Source organism: Camelus dromedarius, chromosome 7, assembly GCF_036321535.1.
Source record: "Camelus dromedarius isolate mCamDro1 chromosome 7, mCamDro1.pat, whole genome shotgun sequence".
Lineage (NCBI taxonomy): Eukaryota > Metazoa > Chordata > Mammalia > Artiodactyla > Camelidae > Camelus > Camelus dromedarius.
The window spans coordinates 52,264,569-52,285,592 of NC_087442.1; the positions used below are offsets into that span (position 1 = coordinate 52,264,569).

At 39.2% G+C, this 21,024-nt stretch overlaps 1 long non-coding RNA gene across 1 annotated transcript in view; it reads left to right on the forward strand.

Moving 5' to 3' along the window:
* The first annotated feature begins 20,840 nt into the window (after positions 1–20,840).
* LOC135321751 (uncharacterized) overlaps positions 20,841–21,024 on the forward strand; it is a 116,022-nt gene continuing 115,838 nt past the window's right edge. Inside the window, exon 1 of the long non-coding RNA XR_010381790.1 lies at positions 20,841–20,929. This is a non-coding gene — a long non-coding RNA (uncharacterized LOC135321751). The remainder of the gene's footprint in view (positions 20,930–21,024) is intronic.

A 21,024-nucleotide genomic window follows, 5' to 3' on the forward strand; every position in this document is an offset into this window, starting at 1 on the left:
TTAATTTCAACCTGTGCTATAGGGGAGAGATCTTACTCATATTGCTGTAAGAAATCAGTGTGGCTTTTTTTTTTTGGTGGGGGGAGGTAATTAGGTTTACTTATTTATTTATGTTTTTTTAGTGGAGTTACTGGGGATCAAACCCAGGACCTCGTGCGTGCTAAGTGTGCACTCCACCACTAAGCTGTACTCTTTCCCCTCATTGTGGCTTTAAAAATGTTTAGAGTCAATACCATATAAAAGTCCAAGAGACTTTTATTTCTTTATTTCATAAAAATAGATGACACTTTATCCCTTTCTATAAAATAAGATATGCCATGCTATTTCTTGGTTTTTTATTTTTGTTTTTGTGTTTTTAAAATCTATATAAGAGTATCCTTTAAATGAGCTCCTTTGCATGCATTTGGCCTTTCTTGAGTGATCTAAGGAATTTTATTCAGCAGAACTGGGTGAAAAATCAAATTTAGTAAGTGTGTATATATATATATATATATATATATAAAATAAGAGAAGCTACAAATAAATATTATACCTTGTAAGCAGATAAAATGGGATCTAATTATTTCAGAAGCCTTATCTTTGAGATTTTCTTCTTGTCTAGTTATCTGTGTCTCTCAATCATGATGGTAAGTGGTTTCAGATATGATACCTTTACCGGTAAGCTTATGTTTGAATGCAAAGGCAGGAAAGACATCAGAGTACCACCCTCTTCCCCAGCACCTCATCTGTCTGTTCCTCTCCACCCATTCAGGATTCTAGATAAGCATCATTCATCTCTCCAGCCTGTGGAGCACTGACACATTCAACTTTTTGAGCCCTCAAAGTCCATTCCTACAATACTGGGACTGGGGTTTGGGCAGCTCTCCTGGGTCTCTCCCACTGTAACTTTCAAAAGACAATGTGTTCAGCTACCAAGGAAAGTCTTAGGGTTGCAGCCCGTCAACAAATGTTCCCTTCATGCCAACTAAGTTAAATATCACATTTTCTTTAAGCCTCAATGTTTCAGTCTATCCAGGCATGATCAATGAATCTCCCTTTTCTAAGGGTTACAAATGCCTGTTGCAACCCCACCTGTGGCCTTCTCTGTAAGAAGAGAGGTAACTAAGTAAGCACTGTCTTCAACCTGCATCCTGGGATAGCTCTGGGAGAAACTCAGATTGGAGTGATTTAAGCCATTCATCCCGACCCATTGACGATACTCACTTACGAGAGTCACTCGTTTGAGTTTAGGAAACATCTACTGTGGACAGCTCCCTACCTCTGCCTGAGATGCTGGCAATCCTGTGCCCACAGGGTAGCCATGGACACATCTTTCTTCCTCATTCTGGAGTCTGAGACACAGACACTCAGGGTTATAAGAAAGACTGTAATTTAATTTAGGATTTCTGGGCTACAAACAATTAACTATCAAACTGAGTCTGAATCATTGGTGCTTCCAAATCTTGCATTGGTGATGACTAGAACTCTCTGGAACGTCTTTGTGTGGGAACCCAAAAGAAAAGCACTTTTCATTGTCTGGTTGAGATGCAGTTATGAATTTGAGATTATCCCAGTCCCTCAATATTTATTCTGTAAGTGGCCTCTAGTGCTGCGTCACAGAGATGATTACTTAGGTATTTTCATGTGTCTCCAGCTCTGAGATAGTCCATCTTTTTACAACTTTTGACATTCTCTAAACTCAGCTCACATCTGTGGCATGGCAGTTCCCATGAGTTTCTCAAGTTCCCTAATATTTATTGCGGTGTTTGTAGTAGTTAAAAGGAAGATAATTTAAATGGCAATTAGTAAGAAAATGATAAAAGTAAATGATACACACATATAGTGGATGTTAGGCAGCTAATTAAATAATGATGCAAATCTTTTCATTAGTGACATGAGAAGACATAACAAATTGCTTTGTGAAGGAAAGTGCTTGTTAAATACATCAATGAAGGGGGAGAACAGACGAATCTCGCCCTTGGAAAGGAATTTGAAATAATTTATGTAGAGACTCACCCCTCAAGGAAGTGGAATTTACTTCCCACAACCTAACTGTAGGCTGTGCATAGTGACGTCCTTGCAAAGAGTACAACGTGGAAAGGAGAAAAAAGTATGTACTTTATACCAACAAACACTGCTTCAGCAAGCAATCAGGGGCAACATCAGCAGTGGTGAGTCGTGCTGATACTGTATATCCTCAATATGATGTGATGAAGGTGGCACTTTACCTCTGTGATCTTCCTCCCAAAACACTAACCCCTGTCTAACCATCAGGAAAAAAAAATCAGTCAAACCAAACACAGTGACATTCTACAAAATACCTGGCCAGAATTCTTAGAAACCATCAAGATCTTCAAAAACAAGGAAAATCTCAGAAACTGTCACAGCCAAGAGGAACTGAAGAGCCAGGAGAGCTGCATAGGATATGGTATCCTGGACAGAATTCTGGAACAGAAAAAGAACACTGGTTACAAACTAAGGGAATATGAATTCAGCATGGACTTCAGTGAATAATAATGTATCAATATTGCCTTTTCATCGTGATAAATACACCATGCTAAAATAAACTGGATATGGGGTAAATAGGAAGACTCTGTACTTCTGTATCACTTTTTGGTAGATTTGAAACTATTTAAAAAGTTTTAATTGCTAGAAAGTAAACACCATGCATAGGGTATCTTTGCTAATGCAAAATACACACATATGTGTGTGTACCTGGGGGACCTCTGCACATGATAATATGCTAACCTTGGTTGTTTCTTAATGGTGGGCTTTTTTCTCTTTTTGTTTATCTTTTTTTCTAAATTAATAATTTATTATTTGTACAATGAAAAAAATACAAATGTAAAATCACCCTCTGTCCCCTTTTAAGTAGCCCATTATGGCTACAAGCTATAGAAATCTTACACAACACAGAAGTGCATTTTCTCACAAAACAGGAAACCCAGAGGTAAGGTGGGTTCTCCTCCTGTATGAGCTGGAGCTATGGGAGCATTTCCCTGTCTCTCAGCTGTGTTCTCAGCATGCCAGCTTTGTCCTTGGGTTTGTTTCCTTCAATGCCGACATTAGTTACATAGCAACATGTTTTCTTGTTCATATTCAGTGAAAGAGAGGAAAAACATCTCCAATTTTGGAAAAATATATGAAGCATCTCAGGTCACTATGCCATCCTCGACTAGTGACATTGGCCATCACATATTACAAATGCTCACTGGCTTTAAACCAAGTTTGCCGAACCCGTTACTGTTGGAGGAGTTGGAAATGATGGGTTAGGTCTAATCAGGATCCACCTGGAACTGGTAATGGAATCAATTTCCCCTGACAGGTGGGCTGGCTGGCGAGTATTAAAACAAAGTCTGTCATAGACCTCCTGAGGGGAAGTCTGTCTGCAAATGGGACCTACCTGCACAGGTTATCGACTCCTACAGCTCAGAGAAGTAGTAAGAGTAGTTATCAATGACTCACGATCTACCTGCAGTTTAGGTAGCTTCAATACCTCAATAGCTTAGTTCTGTCCGATTGAGAAATATGAACTAATGGCATGATCCACCAATCCTGTTTAACGACAGCCATAAGAAGGTGTAAGGGGTATAACAAGAGGCCAGAAGTATAACTGACAGATGTCCTGCGTCAGAGAAGGAAACATTACATTTAGGCCAAAAGATCTGCCACCTGAGCACGCTGGACGTACCTTTTAACTTAGTTCAGGGGTCAGCAAAGATCGCAGCCTCGGGGCCGTTCCAGCCTGCTGCCTGTTTTTGCATAACCCGGGAGAAAAGACTGGACTTCAGTATTTAAAACGGTTTTTTAAAAATCAAAAAAAGAGCAATTTTTGTGCCACATGGAAATCAAATGGAATTCAAATTTCAGTGTCCATAAATAAGGTTTCACTGGTCACAGTGACCCTTGTTTGTTTACATATTGCCTATGGCTATTTCTGTACTACAAGCTGGAAGAACTGAGTCATTGTGACAAAGACCATCTGGCCTGCAAAGCCAAAAATACATACTTGCCTTTACAGGAAAGGTTTACCAGCCCCTGACCTGGAGTCAGTTAAGGGCCTTATGTCCTCCCTTAACTGCCAAAATGTGCCCTCTCTGCAGCCAAAATGTGCCCACCTTCAAGAGGCCTCCCCAGTACCAACCCCTGCTTCTCTGGTTATCCTCCTGAGGAAAACAGGCAGATGGATTTTGCCCCTGAAACAATACTCCCAGAAGTCTCTGAACTAGGGCAGAATAGCATATTAATCAGTCCAACTCCAAGGCTCAAAGTTATCTTTTTCCGTTGTGCAGTCCAAATGACTTCCAACTATGTTATTGCATGTAGCCTGTCAGATATGTCTGAAGTATGAATGGCATTAAAGACACAGCTACCCTCTTGCAAAGTTTCAAATTTTGTATAACAGCCTCTGCAATCACCCAGCTTTTTTAGGTGCCTTTCTTTCCCATCCAACATATTTGAAGTATCTTAAATCTCCTGTTGATTTTGAATCACAGTTCCGACACCCCAAAACTGCACTGAGTGTGGGCTCCATCTAGTGACAGAGCATGGATAGTCTCTTGTGAGTGTTTTCTGTCTTGTGTCTTAGGAACTGTTTCTACTGCCTATGGAAATGCTCAGGCTTAAAAATATCCTGGCTCCCAGGGAAAGAGTCCTCCTCTTGTGTAATTAACCAGTGAAGAGCCAGATGGAGACCACGTAGTGGGGGTGATAACCCCGTGGACAAGTCTTTGAATCTAAAACTCGAACTCCACAGTTCCCTTCTTGGCTCTGTGTGCACAGTAACATTTCGGGCAGCTAACCAGGTAACGTCCTAACAGTTTTACCCCTAGGACCTCGTTAATGCTTTGCAGTGTAAAACCAGGAAACGCTGATCTAATCATCAATGTATATAAGGACTGTAAAGGCTCCCTTTTTTTTTTCCTGTGTTTTTCTTGAATCCTTACTTCCGTTGCACCTGCTTGTTAAGGCCCCTGAGACCTGCCAGCATATACTGACCATCTCCTTCCCCTGGAGGAGGTATACAAGGCCAAGTTTAAAGCTGCAGTCAAACAGAGCATATGTACCCTGGCACTGCCAATGCTAGCTAATGACCTGTACCTCTACTGAGGCCGGTGCATCTGGCATTGCTTGTGAAGCCCTGTGCAGCCAGAATCTGCAGTGGATATCTGCATAGCTAACAGGTGTATGTTTGCTGAGGTATGTCTGGCCCCTGCACCATTGCCGGGACCTGCTCTGGCCCGGTATACTGGCTGAATTTCTGTAGACACAGCCAGTTGCCGGTGGACAAGATAACATTATGCTGCAATAAATGATGATGTCTACATTTCACATGCGTTCAAGTTTAGAACTGTTTCCCCTAGGACGCAGCATTTAAAGGTCAATTACACTTGTATTCCCAAAACCTCTTGCAATACTCTAAGATTTGAAATTTTAAATGCCTGTTGCCTTACAGTTAAAAGGTACACAGGTTTGTGATGCCACCTCACTGATAATGGAGGGTAGATTTAAATTTCTTGCTTGAGTTGGCCTTGAAGAAGTGGTTGAAAAGCTCTCAGAACAGTGATCCTTGCCGAGCAACTTCAGGCAGAACTGAACTTTCAGTTTTCAGTCTGATCCGAGAAACCAGTGAAATGGCTGAAATGTGTTATAACTGCTTTCAAAATGCTCTTTTTTTCCTTCCCTTTGTAGTGTTTGGCGATTGTAACAGCCTTCTAAATACACCAATTTTAAAGCACATAGTCTGCTTTTAATTATGCTATTCAAGAATGGGCAGCGTGTGTAAAGTTCTGTGATGTAGTTACTCAGTGTCTTTGGTCTCCTTTTTGCCTCTTCTGTGGAATGTCATTTGCAGTATGCCTACTTCTAATCAGACACAAAGCTCTTTCATGAAAACTTTTTTTTGATAAATATTTATTTACAGCCTGTTATGAATGAGATATTTGAGAAGGGAGGAAAGGCACTCAAAATTTTTCTAAATAAATCTGGGCAAAAAACCTTTTTTCTTAATTTTCAATATATATTATATTTAATAATTGGCAACCTTTTAAGACAGTGTTTTATATCAGCTGTTCACCTTTAACACTGAATAGAACCAAAAGTTGCCAATCACTCTTTCTAAGTAGTGTTTTCTAACTCTCTCCAGAATATTCTTTTGTACATTCCTATGAAGTAACTTTTAATTTTTTTATATTGTTTTAAGCTCCATAAAAAACTGACTGCTACAAATTTGCATGACGTGTTGGTGCTATTTAGAGGCATCTGTCAGTTTGTATCAAATTAAAGACACACTATTAAGTTATCAAAAATCTCCCAATGTGGGAACAAATAAAAAGAGAATCCTTCTCCCCTCTCTTCCTCCTTTTCCTTTTTGTCCTCTTCTCTAACGGCCTACGGGATATTCTACTTTGAAAGACTAAGAGCCATGTGAACCCAACTGCTTTTTTTTTTTTTTTTTGGCTTAAAATTTTTTTTTATTGAAGTATGGTCAGTTAACAATGTTGTGACAATTTCCAGTGTACAGCATAAGGCTTCAGTCATACATATACATACATATATCCACTTTCATATTCTTTTTCATCATAGGTTACTACAAGATATTGCATATAGTTCCCTGTGCTATGCAGTATGCACTTCTTGTTTATCTATTTTATATATAGTAGGTAGTGTCTGCAAATCTCGAACTCCTACTTTATCCCTTCCCACCCCCTTCCTTCCTGGTAATTGTAAGTTTGCTTTCTATGTCTGTGAGTCTGTTTCTGTTTTGTAAATAAGTTCACCTGGGTCATTTTTTTAGATTCCACATATAAGTGATAGCATATGGTATTTTTCTTTCTCTTTCGGGCTTACTTCAATTAGAATGACAATCTCCAGGTCCATCCATGTTGCTGCCAATGGCATTATTTTATTATTTTTTAAGGCTGAGTAGTATTCTATTATATAAATATACCACAACTTCTCTTTCCAATCATCTATCGATGGACATTTAGGTTGTTTCCATGTCTTGGCTACTGCTTTCCCCCCTTTTCTCCTAAAGACCCTTCTTACTACAGCAGGCCAAATGATGAATTCTTTAAATATACATTGAATTCTGTTCCTGTTCTACTCAAAACCTAAAAATGGCTTCCTATTTCAGTCAGAATAAAAGCTGAAGGACTCTGAGTGGTGGGTGCCCCGTTCCTCTCAGACATCTCTTCTGCAGCTGCTCCATCCGCTCCACATCTTTGTTGTACCTTGGATGCACTATGCACCCCCCTGCCTTAGGGCTTTGCACTGGTTGTTCCCTCTGCCTGGGATGTTCTCCCCCACATAGCAGCATGGCTAACTCTCTCACTTATCTGCTGTCTTTTCTCGAACATCCTCTGCTGATTGCCTCTAAAAGGGCCACCTGCTCTCCGACTCTTCCTTCCACCACTGGTCCTCCTTATCTGCCGCTGTGCATCTATTTTTTCTATCACATTTCTATGTTTATTATTTAATACCTGTCAGCCCCCCAAGAAAGTACACAAAGCCTGGAGTCTTTGTTTGGGTCACTAATGTATGCTAAGTATGTAAAACCTTGTTCAGCACTTGGTAGCTGCATAATTATTGAATGAATAAATGAATGGATACAAATACTCCTCCATGTGAACATATATACATAAATATACGCCTCTGAATCATTTGAATATGCTCAAAGTGATCTTGTATTTGTGCACAGTAATTTAATTAATTCTTTCCTGTGGAGCATTGACATGCTTTCAGTTTTCACTGTTATAATTCTGATGACCAACAGTATATAGTATAAGTCTTTGTGTACTTGCCCATTTACAGAAAAATACCTTTGGTAATTTTAAACTATCCCAATTAACCTGCACTGTATCCATTTAAAGAAATGTAAGTGTATGGCGTAGTGGTTTCAGTAACATATAAGAAAACCGCTAGAGGAGGAGGAGGAGAACTTTCCAGGTCTGCTACTGCCTAATTCTGGGTGAGTTACTTAAAACCCTTGAGCTCATTTTCCCCCTCTTTACAGATGACCTGCACTTTGTTGATCATCAATGTCATTTGTTTGAAAGGATTAGGTAACATAAGAGTGATTGTTTTGAGAATTATACATCTCTGTTGAAGGTGTGGGTTGAATGGAATCTATTTGAAGTCTGCTTTCTAAGGGAGACAATTATGTAAAGAAGAAAAGAACGGTGGGGAGGGTATAGCTCCATGGCAGAGCATGTGCTTAGCATGCAGGAGGTCCTGGGTTCAATCCCCAGCACCTCCATTTAAAAGTAAATAAATAAATAAACCTAATTACCTCCTCCCCAAAAATAAGTGAAATAAAATTAAAGTTAGAAAATAAAAATAAAAATAGTTGGACCAAAAAAAAAAAAAAAAAAGACACGAACGATGACTTATTCATCTCTGTATCCCTTCAGGTAGGAAAGGTGCCTGACACATGGTAGCTGTATTACTCAGGGTTCTCTAGAGAAACAGAACCAATAGGATACGTGTGTGTACATGTATGTATATACAGACAGAGAGAATTATTCTAAAGAATAGGACTTTTGTCACTAGGAGCAAATGGATGGAGACCATGGACCTTAGCAGTGGATGCTAGAATATACTCCAATAAATAAGACAGGATGAACTGCCTTTCAGTAGATGTGAGTCCAGAAGCTCGAGCCAACTGGCAGAAGCCATGTGAACCTGAGACCTTCTTGTACCCTGTCGCCCTCAGGTGCCTTGGTGCCATTTTAGGGAAGAGTACCATGTGAAAAAGAAAGTCCAAAAAAGCTGAGCAATTTTCTGAAAATAACATTCACTAAAAGAAAACTATTTAAAATGAAAGTGTCTGTGGCTCAGTGTAGGTTGCCCTCACCCCTCACTTTTCTCCATCCCTCTCCCCGGGCCTTCCATAGCTTTGTAAGTGCTAAGCTTGTTAGGGAAAGGACTGCTGAAAATAAATAAGTCCATTGTAGAACATACATAAGCTATATTTTTTCCATATCTGATTATTACTAAGTAAAAATTTAACCCTGCATCCCTTTTTCTCTCTGTCTCTCTCTCTCTCAACTATTTTTAAATCTACAAAATATTTTCAGTAACTATTATGTGACTTCCCCATCTCAGGTGTTGGGAGGAAAAATATTTTTCCCTGTGTACTTCTAGGTTCTAAGCTGAGAAGCCCCTGTAACAAAAGACAGATGAACAGAAGAAAAGAAGAAAGAAATTTAATAACACACAGTCTTCCTGGATACCTGGGAAACCTGGGAAAACTGAGGAATTCCTTGAAATGACCCAAGCCACCTCCTTAAACTCCATCCCAAGCTAAAGACAAAAAGTGGTTGAGGGCTGGGGAGACATTTTGGGGAGGTTTGCAGGCACAACACCAGAGTATGTTTGTGATGCAGATTTAAGAACTTGCCTTCCCCAAAAATTAGATGTTCTGGAGAGTTAGTCATCCTTTACTTCCTGGGCAAGAAAAGGAGACACAGTCACACATAAAGATTTCTTTTATAAAAGTAAATGTCTCTTATAAAAGGAAAACTTCTCCTCTGTTTCCAGAGCTTCTCGTGTGTCCACTGTTTCTTAAAAATAACCAAACCAGATAATCCTTATACCAATGAGACGTATTTTGGGGTGGCAAATTTTGCCCCCCCTCCTTTGCAGGAAAATATCATTCTTTTTCTAGGATAAGGCTTAGAAGCTGAGATAATTTAGTGACTTCTTTCTCGTCACACAGTGAGTCACAGCAGAGACATGATTCAAGATTAAATCCTTAGTTTTTTTTTTTATTGCTTGGTGTGTGAAGTCACACTGCCTTCCAATATATTTTCTGAAATGTCAGTTATTTTTATTTTTCTATAAGAAACAATGTCAATAAGAAGTAATGTTTTGGTAGTAAAACATTACACAAACCAGTAAATAATACAAAGTGAGCTCACACTCACGTGGCATGTGTGCACATGGGGTTCTTCTGATGAAGCCTTTGTTCGCTTAAAGGGCCCTGGCCATTTAGTGTGTATGTCTCTGGGAGGGGCTGGAGGAGAGGGCTGAGTGGAAAGAAAGAAATGTGGATTTCATGACCACACTTCACTTGGCTCGAAACTCTTTCCATCAGTAGAGAAAAATGCAAACTTCTCGAAAATGGCAAACTCCATTTGCAAAGACTAAGTAATTTAGGAAGAATACAAATGAGAACTTTACTACAATCATAAATGAAGAATGAGCCTTTTGTCTGAGAGCATCAAGGCTCTGGGCAGCTTATGGGGCTGTATTTTCCTTCATTTCTCCTCCCCTTAAGGAGTGTGATCAGGAGCTCAGAGGACCTATGGTTTAACTCCTTCATATGAGTATATCCATCACTGTACTTGCTTCTACCGATGGCCCCAGATTCTTGGGAGTAATTTCTATCTTTCCTTCTTAATCACAAAGTAGAGTCACTATTTTCTGTGTATGTCAGATGAAATGGTTGTTGTCCACAAAACTCTTCAAATCTGTATATTTTGGGAGGGTTTTTTTGTTCTTTTGAGTTTGTTTTTTTTTCCTTAGAAAACATGGAAACTGAGGCCCACATCCTTCTTCTGTCAGAAAGCATCCTATCCTATTGCTCCAACACTAGCCGAAGAAATTCTAAAAATCCTCACTATCACAGTGAGCTACATACAAATGATCACTTTGGAAAAAAACTCCAGTTAAACTCAGTGTTTCCTTTATAAACACTGTATTTTATCTACTCATATTTTTGTTGTGCTGAAAACCAGTAAAACACATGAAACACTAATATTTTCAACTCATGACATTTTATTGGGATAAGAACTTCTCTGGCTAAACTCACCCTAAATCACTGTCACAGAAGCAACATGAAAGGAGGGGGAAAAACCCTGAAAAGAACACAAAAAGAGGAACAGCACTGACATTAATTGTACTAGCCCTTGGCACACCTGGCCATATAGACAGTTCTCTTGCTTTCTGGCTAATCAGGATAATGACCACCTTTCTATGTTAGGGCTTTCTCTCTGCTCCTTGGATCTCTGAGTGGATAGAGCCTACCTCTCCCTGTGCAGCTGAAATCGTCATATTATTTCCCAGCCTCCCTTGCAGGAAGAGCACAGTTTCATACTCATTATTTCCCAGATGCCCTTGCAGGTAGAACACAGTTCCATACTCATTATTTCCCAGACGCCCTTGCAGGTAAAACACAGTTCCATACTGATTATTTCCCAGCCTCCCCTGCAGGGAGAACACAGTTCCATACTGATTATTTCCCAGCCTTCCTTGCAGGTAGAACATGGTTTCATATTCATTATTTCCCAGATGCCCTTGCAGGTAAAACACAGTTCCATACTGATTATTTCCCAGCCTCCCTTGCAGGGAGAACATAGTTTCATATTCATTATTTCCCAGATGCCCTTGCAGGGAGAACACAGTTCCATACTCATTATTTCCCAGCAGCCCTTGCAGGTAGAGCAGAGTTATGGGACTTATGTGCTTCTAGACTATGAATTGGGTGCTAATGATGCAAAGAAGCGGGAGCTACAGAATTTTGTCTGAAAGAGTGGTGGGTACAGGGAAACTGAGCTCCTGAGGTAGAGTGCTGACTATGTTGACTGCCATTTCGGGCTGTGGGAGTTACAGTTTGTAGTGCCTGGGGTAGAGCAAGTGTCCTCCCTAGTTCAGTGCTCCAGCACAGTTCCAGGCATCATTGCTATATCATCTCTAATCTTAGTTCTTTAGCCCTTCTCATGAGGCTGTGTATTATTCAATATTTCATAAATTCATTTTGCTGCTTATTTCAGTCAGAACTGATTTATTCTTATTATAATTAAAAATACTAACTGATATACCAAACAATTATTTCTACATTATATAAGGAGAAATAATGTTAAAAAAGTCCATTCAAACCATTGGAAATTACTTTCCAGTCCAAATACTGTATAATGAATACGTTGAAGAATGATTAAATTGTTGTATGATGTGACTCTTTCAGGAAATTAGACAGAGCTGTTTGTGTGTTTAAACCATTCCCACTCTGAACACTTCTTTAAAATTTACTGAGTAGGTTGCTACATTTCACATATTAGAAATAGTATATTGTGAAACCATGTGCTCTCATATGAATTGCATTATTTTCTCCTTACACTCTTCACAGCACCAAGGCCAGTATTTTTTAAAAACATTTTATACTAAATTAATGTTTGATTATTAATTTATTGTTTGATTCTTTTGGAAATGTGTGCAGGCAGCAGAATAAAAAAATCACCATCATAGCTGTGAACATATGATCTGTTATTCATACCTGTGAATGCCAGTCAATCTGGGATCTTGAATACATTACATAGAAAAAAAAAAAAACCTAAAACATTTTCTGTCGAATGAGCATTTAAATGTTGAAAGAAATTAAAATACTTTTGTGGCCAGTATTTGCAACTGATAATTATGGGATGATGTCTTAGAGTTATTTGGGCTCTATGTTGTGGAAACATGCTTAGAACAAACTTATGCAAAAAGGAGGAGATAAATTTTGAGAGTCCGGAAGTGTCTTATCCAAGCTAAGAGTAAAATGTATACTGGAGATTCATGATGGAAGTGAAGGAGCTAGAGAATCCAGGAAGTCAGTCTTTGATCTCTTTTTTTTTCTTGTCTTTGAGCCAATGTATCTCGTCACAGCTGCTCTTTTGCGTCTCCTACATTGTTCTTTCTCTAGTTTAACTTTTTTATTTCTCTACAGACAGGTTTCTTGGGTACCAAATTTTTATCATCTCAGTACCAACTACCTTCTTGGTGCAAAATATCTGCTGACGTCATTTTCCCATTTCTTGGAGGGCATTTGGCTACAACTGAATCAAATGTTCACCACTGGTATAACCAATGTGGCTCAGATGGTGCAGTCACGTTTATAAATATGACTCCTAGGGACCCTTCGTATGAGGTTTTTGGTATGGAAGATGTGGATCTCAGGAAAAATGTTGGAAAGTTGGGAACTGGGTCAAAAATTGCGTTCTACAGATTTTAATAAAAGTTAGAAGGCATTCCATTTTGTTTAATCACTTTGCTATTTAAAACTCCTGGAAGGCAAAAATAACTCTTGTAATTTGTAATACTTACAAAGTCAATGCTTAAATTGCACTTAACATAAAATCATCAACTTGTGCTTATATTCTGTACATTACTTCAGGGACTTCACTTGTATTCTCATGTTCCGTTTCAGGAAGAGCTCGGGAGGGAGCAGTGAGGAAGAATAAGGTACGCCTAATCCCAACAGCAGGAAAATTTTATTGTCATTTCCCTCAGGAACCAGAAAAATATCTAAGTGACCTCTGCCTCTATCATTTCTAAAACCTGTGGAAAATGTTCTCTGAACATACATAATAATATCTTAGATATATCTACCACCCTTATGAGGTGGAAAACACGTTCTAGGAATAAAACAGCCCGAGAACTGATACATCAGAAGTGTTTTTAACGGACGTGGTGTAGCAAACCGCCAGCTGTTAAAGTCTCTTCTATTTACGCAGGTCTCTGTGTAATCACACCAGGATAACCAATTATGATGCTTGGATGTACATTTTCTTTTCCTTTATTGCTTTCTTTTTATGTATTCTGAACATCTTATGTAGAACTTCTTATTTATAGTGTGCTTTGCAATATTTTTTCTAAGAATTCCCAAAATAACAAAGGAATATAATTGCATGATGCAATACTTAAGGCTGGGACAACTGGAAAATCTCTGAAAGTATTATTCCTCCCCCTTGTGCAGTTTGTTAATATTCTCTACCCATTAGGACAAGTAGAAAGAGACACCTCTCCAATTGATACCAGGTACCAGTTTTATATGTGTCTTGCTCACTCTTTTAAGGCTTTTCTGTTTCTTATCTGGCTCCTGTTTTCCCTAGGAAAAGCAAAGATAGGATTTTTTTTTTTTTATAAATATGCATGCTAGCTGAGGATGAGCATAGGGAGAATGCACTAACCCCTGTTCTTTTCAAGTCCTGGACGTTTGCCCTGGAAACATGTAGTGAGAAGAAACAGAAGAAATGGAATCTCAGCAGAATTAAAAACAAAGCAATCAATCTCTACTGTGTCTCCCAGCCCTTTTTTAGAGCTTAAAGATTTTTTTCAGAGTTAAAACTTGAGATATTGTGAAAAATGTATTTTAACTAAAGTCTTTGTTAGAGAAGGAAAAAGATTTCCCTCCACCCTTTTTTAGATCTTCTGGCTGGTCTAAGAATGAAATTGTCATGGGACAGATTAACATGAGAAAATCAAATTTAATAAGATCCACCTACATGCAGGCAATTGACCGTTATATGCAGTCCTGAACTAAACAGAAGGGGGTGGTAGGGGCCTGGGACTTTAGAGGGGAGAAAGATAATTTACAGGATGGGGAAGGCGAATATTTGGTAAGCAGATGTTTGCTGCACCATGCAGAAACAATGGGACACTTCAGGCCCTGCCCAGTTTTAACTGCCACACCCAGACCCATGTTCCTTGCAGACATCTCTGATGCTAGGGCTTTCCCTAGAGAGCTCTCCCTTTTATGTAAATTCTTTTAGGGAGTTAAGGGGGAGGTAAAAAGAAAGACTTCTTGAGTCTTCCATTTCTTAAAAATAATCAACAGATGACTGAATGAAGAAGATGTGGTATATACATACAATGGAATATTACTCAGCCATAAAAAGGATGAAATAGTGCCATTTGCAGCAACATGGATGAACCTAGAGATTATCATACTAAGCGAAGTCAAACAGAAAGGCAAGTATCACAAGATATCACTTATATGTGGAATCTAAAAAAAAGATACAAATTATATTTACAAACCAAAATCAGACTCACCAGTATAGAAAAGAAACTAGTTACCAAAGGGGAAAGGGCAGGGAGGGATAAATTAGGGGTTAGGGATTAACAGATATACATTACTATATATAAAGTAGATAAACAATAAGGAACTACTGTATAGCACAGGAAACTATATTCAATTTCTTGTAATTACCAATAATGGAAAAGAATCTGAAAAGAAAATATCTATATATGTATGTATATGTATAACTGGATCACTTTGCTCTACACTTGAAAGTGAAATTGTAAATCAACCACACTTCAATAAAAATTTTTTTTAAAAAAAGAAAGCACAAAAAAATAATAAATCAACTTAAAATAATCCTTATGTCAAAGAGACACATTTGAGAGGGTGGCAAATTTTGCTCCCCTACACCTGCAAACTTGCCCCATTCTAAATAGGTTTAACTCATTTCCCAGCCCCCACAACAAATAACCCAAAATATATTTTTATAATCTATCTTAAATTTTTTCTTTCATTAAGTACAAAAAGCTAGTTGTTTTGAGGGCCCTCAACTTTTGTGGTAATATATAGATGCTATTGGGAATCATATACCAAAAAAATATAATCAAGAAACCATCTGAGAATAGAGATGGGATATAGGACATATACACATATAAGTTGCTTAAGAGCATATAGTTTCACCAAAACAACAACAGTTCAATCCTGAATACTGTACTTGGTTCTGCTCAGCATTTTGTATTTATTTTCAGGACTAAATGAAACATTACATTTACTTGTATTCTTGGTGTTTATCATTAGTGTTTGTATGGTCAGGCCACCCAGGAAGCCTGTTCTCTTACTCTCTGTATATCCCCTGCTCCACCAGTGCCGGCTTCACCTACACCCTACTGACATGACTGACCTTCCTACATCCTTGCCCCTACTCCAGCTATGATTGTTCTTACAGTGGGGGCAGTGACGGGCATCTGGTTTCCCTGGTAACCAATGAGCCAACCTGAGGTCAATTTCCCCTATAACTGTTAACCTCCTCCTCCCCCCAGAGCAAAGCCAGCCACCGTGTTCGCACACAGTGGGGTGTCACTCCAGGACTTTGCTTCAGACGTGTGAGCTCCTCGGATCCATTAAACCATTCACGTCTCTGTCACTGACTCCAGTCTTCCTTCTGTCTGGAAGCTGGGCGAGTACAGGCCTAGTAGCCCCGCGCGTGCAGCCCAACAGTGTTTCTTAAAAAGTCCCCATCGATTAAAGCACTGTCCTAAGTCCTGGGATATAGTACACAACTTATTTCCCTCCAGGAAGAAGATTAAAATTTAATTCAGAGTGGAAACATAAAAACAAATCAATTTTATGCCAGATCTTTGTAAGCACAGCAGTCTGGGAAATTCTGCTTTATGAATGGACCTAGTTTATCTTAACTTCCCTTTGCTTTTGGATGTTAATTCTCAGAGGGGCTTGTAAGATAGACTCGTTGGTCTAGAAGTATTTCCTGCAGCAATAAAACTATTGCGATTCCATTGTAAGACCAATTCATGGGAAAGAAACAAAACTTGAAAAATCCAATGTGTTATAAGCATAAGATACAGGGTGAGATATCTCTTGCTATCTTTCATGGCTCGGTTTTGCTTTTGTTAATGTACTTTAAAAAAAAGAGGTTTCCCTATGAATGTGTTGCCCTCCATATGAAGGTTGGTTTTTGTTGTTTATCCTTTATGACATGATCAGAGAGTTTCCCTGAGGTCCCAAGGCCCCCCTATCCTCTAGCAGCCTTTCTCAAACTGGCCTAAGGAGACGAGTCACCAAGGGAGGGTTACTAAAATGTATATTCCTGGCTCCTCGCCAAAGTAGTGGAACAAGGGCCTTGTTCTCTATTAGCCACAATAGACACACTTCCTAGGGTCCACAGTGCTTTTAGGATCCCCAAAATAGTTCTAATTTCTTTCAAAATTGGAAGAAAAATAAGCATAATCCAGCCTGGATACATATGTCTTTATATCAACAGTTATAAAATATAATGTTTAATAGTTTTTTATGGGTAAAAGAGGCCTCTGAAAGCAGAAGTCAGAACCTGGCCTTGCGTAGTAACCAGAGTATCTGCGTTTTAAGGAGCACAACGAGAACGGTTTTGAAACACTATTTGAGGAGTATTTTAATGGTATACCGCCTCTGGGTTCAGGCAGGGTTAGGGATATGTGATCACTGCGTTTAACACGGGATAAGAGACATTAGAGGGGGTAGACCACACACGACTGTGGGAGGCCCACAGAATGACGGTGGGGAAAGGGGATTTGGAGGCCAGCCCTCCCGAGCACGGGGCGTGGGTGATAGGGTGGAGGCTGGCGGAGGAATCCAGGAAGCATGCTTGTCCCGCCGAGGGAGTAGCACCGAGCAGGCCGAGCCAGGAGAAGTCTGCACAACTGTGGCCTTTGCATCTGCTGGGGTGGGAGGCGGGCGTAGAGGTCACTGTCACCAGGGCTGGCAGCCTGCCAGGAGAACAGCGGGACAAGGGGCCGGAACAGCGGGGCAAGCTAGGATGCAGCGGCACGTACTCTGCGCCCGATCCTGCCCTCAGCTAACTGGATGCCCTTTGGAGAGTAACGACCATTTCACTCCGGCTCCCGAATCTCCCGCCCATTCCTCGCGCTGACACACAGCGGAAGGCCTGTAGGGGAAGGGCTATGGGACGTGTAGTTCCCGCGTTTGGCCGAGCGGGCTGCAGGTCGCCGCGCCTGCTGGCTTTCCGACGAGGAGGCGCTGTCACGTGCTGCATCACTTTCACCTGCGCGGGGCCCGCGCGCCGCCCGCGCGCCTCCCGCCCTCTGTCCCTCCGCCCCGCGCCCGCGGTCAGCCCCGCGGGGCCGCGCCGCCTGCCTCGGCCTCCTGTCCCTCACGCCGAGCGGAGGCAAGGCGGGCGTGCGCCGCGAGAACTACTGTGAAAACGAATGAGCAAAACTAGGCGGTGTTTTGGTTTGGTTTTCAGTTGTTTTGTTTTTTACCACAGTGTCGGGCACATGGTAAGTACTAAACAAACGTTACTATTACTAGTCTTTCTAAATTAGACCACAATTCAAGGAGTGACTGTAATAGGACTATAAAAATAGTTCTAAGTCTGCATCAAGTAACAGTGTTGTTTGCAGTTTTAAGAATTTAAATGCAGACGGAAGAGTCAGACTACCCAAAAGGAACAGTCATTATTAGAGGATTGACTTTGTACCAGCAGCTGTGAAAAAGCCACAGAAATCAAGGGAACAATATCTTCAGTGTGCTGAGATAATACAGAGTTAACTGTCAACCTAAAACTATTTATGGAGAAGAAAGGCAGTATACATTTCATGCATAAGGTATTTACTGCTGGAGAAACTTTTCTTAATGGAAATTGTATTTTAGGTGGAAGGAACATAATTCTAGGAGAAAAAAACCCCTGAAATGTAAGGATGAATAGTAAGCACAGATATTAAAGGTAATTAAATTTAAAATATTAACTTTACTAAAAACAGTATTACTACTAACAGTTTTAGTGACTGAGTCCTGATATACTTTCCCACTGAACAAGACTCACTTGGGTTTCTGTGACTTCTTTTGAGCCTTTGCTGTAGCAGACCTCCCCCAAATTTAGCTGTCTTGCTTTAGTTGGGGCCTCCCTCCTAACGGGTTGGAAAAAGATTCCAGAAGCTATGACAGGTGTATTCTAGGTTGAATAAATGTCAAAATAATAATGCTCAATCCAGTACAGGTGTAGTTTCTGAATCAAGAAAAGATTCTATGTTTCAATATTCTTTTAACCATTGCAATTTTTCAGGGACTGGACTCACACACACAAGACCCACACCCTGCCTCTTTCAACTACCAGTCTGTTCTCTGATTGTATGCCTGATTTTTTTTTTTTTGATTCCACACATGCGAGAGATAACACCATATTTCACTTAGCATAATGCTCTCAAGGTCCACCCATGTTGTTGCAAGTGGCAAGATTTCATTCTTTTTAATGACTGGGTAGTATTCCATTGTATATATATTCCACAACTTCCTTATTCATCTATCCATCAGTAGACACAAATTGTTTCTGTGTCTTGGCTGCTGTAAATAGTGATGCAGTGAACATAGGGGTGTGTGTATCTTTTTGAGTTAGTGTTTTTGCTTTCCTCAAATAAATACTCAAAAGTGGAATTGCTGGTTCATATCATAGTTCTATTTTTAATTTTTTGAGGAACCTCTGTACTGTTTTCCATAGTGGCTGCGCCAACTTATATTTCCACACACAGTGCACCAGGGTTCCCTTTTTTCCACATCCTAGCCAACATTTATGTCTTGTGTTTTTTATAGTAACCATTCTAACAAGTGTGAGGTGATATCTTATTGTGGCTTTGAGGGACTAGACTTTCTGAGGTTATGTAAATCTAACTATGGCAGAGGCTACTACTTTTCTCCCAGTAAATATTCTTCTCTTCTTTGATAGAGACAGAGTTCCTCATTTTTAATTGGTCACATAGCCACCCAGAGAAGAGACCACAGTTGACAGTCTCTTTGGAAGCTAGCTGCAGCTCTGACATTAAATTATGGCTAATAAGATACATTAAAAGGTCGTGGATGCAATTTCCAGGATGTGCCCTGAAAAAGGAGGACTGAGCTGTCCACTGCCTGCTGCACCCAGTTATTAAGGCTAGACTGTGAATGTGGTGGTGAGCAGTTTTGGACCCTGAGGAGGAGGAGCCCACCCAAGAGATAGCAGAGCAACAAGAAGGAAGGAGCCTGGGTCTTTGACACTGTAGAGTACCTCCTCCATCTGGGCTTTCATGCTTCTTTAAGCCATTCTTATTTTATATCCGTTATACTTAGTTGAAATATATAATGTTAAATAAGTAATGGAGTGACTACAAAAGAACACGTGTAAATTTATAGGCACACTGAAATTCTTTCCTGAAAGCACTGCTTTAATCTGTATATTTTGTGAAAACAACATTAACTTTTTCTTATATGCTGTAAATAGTTCAGTAATTTTTCAAATAGTACTTTATATTTTAGAAGACAATACGATGATCATGAAAGCACTATAGAAATCTAGAGGGGAAGTTCTGTGTTGATGCTTTTATCTGTAAAGTGTGTGTCCTCCAGAAAAAAAGTGCCTTTAAGACTAAATTTTTGTGCCCTGTCCATATGTGTAGGTCATTTTAAGTAATAACCAAAATAATAGAATATGATCTTTTTGGTTTTGATTTTAATAAAACTGTAACGGAGTCTAAGAAACAATGCAACTAACATATCTAATCACTTCACTTTAATGAAGATAACTTTGACAAAAAATACCTACCTGATTGTTTCTTTTGTGTAGACAGACTCACTGTATAAAGCTAAGCTTTTTAAAAATATTAGGAAATGATTAAATTACACAATATGTAAGCCTACCTTTCGTGCAACACTAAATAATTCCATCACATCTTTCTTTCCTTTAGTAATTCATTTAGAACTACCGTATTTGAGCCATATGTTAAGCTTTGTGTTTTATGTATAAATTATTTACATTCTAACCTTCTCTTAAGAAGCTAGTGACTTAAGTTAGATTTATGATAAAAAAAAATACTAACTTTACAGATTAAGAATCAGTTATCAAAATCTGAGTATACACATTTTATAGCATTAACTTGACAAGACTAAATGTTTATATTTCAAAAATTATAAAGCATATCAGAATGAACTATGTGGTTGAATTAACCATTTTATATCAGGATTATTGTTACTTATGTTTGAGTGCAGGATTGGATCTGCACTTTATTTTAGTTTTTAGTATATTTAATAAATCACTTCTATCCTCAGAATAGAAAATCTTCAGTATCTTAATTTTCATAGGAAAACGTGGTTGTACAGATATTTTAATAAGAAAAATACCATCTTCTTTGTTTGTAATATAAATTTTCCTTTCAAATCATTCTTATGAGCAACAGATTAGAGCATATTATCCCTAAAATTTGAAAATGAAATCAAAGGTTTCCAATTTGCTCTGTCTTGGAAGACAGTGGATGTAGGTCATAGCACTTGCTCTATGGTATGACCGTAAGATAATCATTACATTTCTCTGTTGCAGAATATCCTGAAGAGACACGGGATGATAATCCTAGCATCTTCTCTTGTGAGAATAATGGAGATTGACAGTGAGAAGTATATGGAAAAATAGGAAAGGTGAGACTCGTTTAACCTAAGATTTGGTAAAAATAATGTTTAGGTTTCCTTTTAAACACTACAGTTTATTTTTTAAAAAGTATGGAAAATACAGA